This window comes from Galeopterus variegatus, unplaced genomic scaffold (assembly GCF_000696425.1).
Source record: "Galeopterus variegatus unplaced genomic scaffold, G_variegatus-3.0.2 Scaffold1209, whole genome shotgun sequence".
Classification (NCBI taxonomy): domain Eukaryota; kingdom Metazoa; phylum Chordata; class Mammalia; order Dermoptera; family Cynocephalidae; genus Galeopterus; species Galeopterus variegatus.
Window position 1 is genome coordinate 245,785 of NW_007727320.1, and position 3,319 is coordinate 249,103.

Sequence of the window (3,319 nt, forward strand, 5' to 3'; positions counted from 1 at the left end):
GCCTTGTGACCAACTGATGAAGACCCCAGTCATCAGACCGGAGACCTCACCCTGCTTCCCACGCCCCGTACCCTGCTCTTTTGCCTTTAAAAACCCCTCCTGCTGAACACTCGGAGTGCAGCACTTCCCCTTTCGTGAGGACTCCCTCGTGCACAAGCTATGTCTCAATAAACCTCGTTTGCTCAACCATATGCTGGGTTCAGGGTTCATTTCTATGACATTGACTCCCAAAGAACCCGGCATTCTAAGTCCAGTAACATGGCCATTTAAATTAGTTACAATTAAAGTTTTAAATTCAGATCCTCAGTCACACTAATCACATTTCAAGTGCTCGGTAGCTCCATGTGTCATGGCTACCATACTGATCAATGCAGATTGTAGAACACTGGACAACACTGGTGTAAACCATGCAGGAGTTGGCAACCTTTTAGACAGTTGTGCCAGGTTATGTGCACACATGCTCTCAGAATCCCCCCACACTCTTCTTCTCTTGGTATGGAAGCGTGGTGGGTGAGGATGGGGGTACACCTCACAGCAGAGGTCCCTGGTGGCTGCCACTTTCTGGTGGACAGAGAGCATACACTCCTTCACTCACTCAGTGTATCTATTTATTGATGCCAGCGTGGTTGCAGCATCAGACTGGGGGACAAACCCATCCTTAAAGGTTCTATTCCTGACGAAGAAATGGGGATGTTGTCCTGAAGGCAAATCAGATTTTACGTAACATAGTAACAAATGGGCATTTGCATTTTAGCAGGCTTACCCTGCCAGTTGGTGGAAATCTGAAATCAGAAGACCAGTTAATTATGTGGCTATCGCAGAGCTCATTCAGAGATTAAGGAACTAAATTTCCAGCAGTAGTGGGAATAAAGATGATAGGAAGGATCTGGAAATATTTAGGAAGAATTTTCAAGAGCCTGGCTGGGGGGTTGAGGAGAGAACAGTCCTGATGAGCAGTGACTGGCACCATTAGCAGAGATGGGAAATGGGTCATGAATAGATGACCCTGGGGGAAGGTGGGGTTGAAAGGCTGGGGTTTGGGGCGTGAGCGAATGAATATGACAGTCCATTCAGTGAGTAATAGGAACCATGCAAATGCTTGAAATGTTTCAGCCCTTAATTTATTTGGCCTATCTCTATGTATTTGTTAATTTTGAGCACCCTCCTGTTGCTTTGCCTCCCACAGATATGTCACCCCTTTTCCCCTGGGTGACAGAGCCACCAAAGATTACTCAAAGCTCATGTCTTCTGAGCAGTGAGAAGCCCCGAAAAGGGATTAATCTCCTGGAACCCTCAAGAGCGAGGTGTTCCTTCCATTTGGGAAATTAACCACGAATTGGGGTGCTCTTCCTGCATTTATTCTCCAGACCAGAAGTTACAGGAAGAGAACATAGGTGGGGTTTTTGCTAAGTATAGTTTAACAAGTTTAACAATAGAAGCTGGTAACATTCAGTAAGACAAGCAAGGTGACCTTCCATAATGCAATTTGCAACAAAAGCTTGATTTTAACCAACGTTCTCTTCTTACAGCAATTTCTCAGTATCTTTACATATCAATCAGTAACCTGTCTGTCCTTCAGCCAGCAACCTTGCTGTGTTACAATTCTTTATCTTACAACAGAGACTGGGGGAAATTTCCTGTCCTTTATAAGGTCAATATTTGAAACTGCAAGGCTTTGGAAAACCAGGCCCTGTGAAGTACTTTTGCTTTATGCATATTCCATACCCTCCTTGCAAAGCCCATTTCTTACTTCAGTTGTTCTACCTCCAATATCTTTCAAATCAATGCCCTTATTGCTGCCTCTGCTGCCATTTTATTGCAGGCCACCCTAATTCCAAGCTTGCAACAGCACCTACCTCCCATCCTTCATCTTGACCCAGCTCACTTTTAATCCATTCTTCACAGAGTGGTGAATGAAACAGAAATGTGGTCCCTGAAATTCCTCAATAAAGTCATTCAGTCATTCAGTGACTCCAATTGCTGGCAGGATAAGGTCCTAACCCCTGAGCCACATGGCCTACAAGGACTTTACTGATACAGATCTGCCCATCACTTACATCGTCACTCATACACCACCCCTCTCTCAGCAGAGCTCCCTCCAGACCCAGTGGGAGGGTGCAGGCTCTAAACCATCAGCATGCAGAGTGTTTCTTACTCACCAGTGTAACCTTAGTGCAGAACCTGTGTAGGCAGTTAAGTATCAAGTCATTTTTGTTGATCTCCATGATGGTTCATATAGTTTACCCATTCAATAAATATTAAATTCCTACTTCTAAGGTTGCCTGTAAGAATCAACTTGACATGAAATGGGATAGACTCTGATATTTTTCCTACCTTTCTCTGTAAACAGCCAGAACAGGCCTTGGCTGGTGGCAGGGACTAGCTAAAGAAAAACCTTTGATGGAGCAATGGGCTGAATTTCTAGGAGCAACAGTAAAATTTACTTAAGCATAAGATAAGAATAAAGTTAGTTAAACATATACTTTCCTTAGGGTAAGTGTGATTTCATGGTCATGAGATGTTTGTTCCTTAGCAGAATGGCTTGAGATAATATCTGTAATACACATCTTAAGTTGTTTTGCAGACCACCATTAACTACAAGCCTGCTTTGAAGTTCATACACCTCCAGACTCAAGGGAGCTGAGAAGGACTTTAGTCAGGATGCCAGAAATAGTTGTTCTGACCTCACCATAAGCCCATCAGATCCCACACAACTCCCAAGATCCCTCCTCACGATTTTGTTCTATAAATGCTTGTGACATTAAATCACCAGGGAGTTCAGGTATTTACAGCATGACCTGGCCTGTACTCCTTGACTAGTGCCACTCAATAAATGCCAGTCTTTCCTACTGCAAATCTCAGTGTGCAGGCTTATTGGCTGGACTGCACAGCAGGTAAACCCCTTTCTGTTAGGCAAGAGAAATGATCAAATGAAAATGTTCTTTAATACATTCATTAGTTCACAAACACTTTCCGAATACCTACTATATGTTCCGGCACTTAGTGCTAGAGAGAGAATAAGAACAGCACGTCTGCCCTCTGGGGGTGCACAAATGCAAAGAGTTCATGTAAAAGGCTCATAAAAAATTAAAAAATTTTAAAAAGACAGATCATCACTTCTCCATTCCTCTCTGTTCCCGAAGACTTCATGTATTATTTACATCTGCCTTCTCTTAAAAATTGTTCTATCCAGGGGCCGGCCCGTGGCTCACTCGGTAGAGTGCGGTGCTAATAACACCAAGGCCCCGGGTTGGGATACTATATAGGGATGGCGGGTTTGCTCACTGGCTGAGCGTGGTGCTGACAACACCAAGCCAAG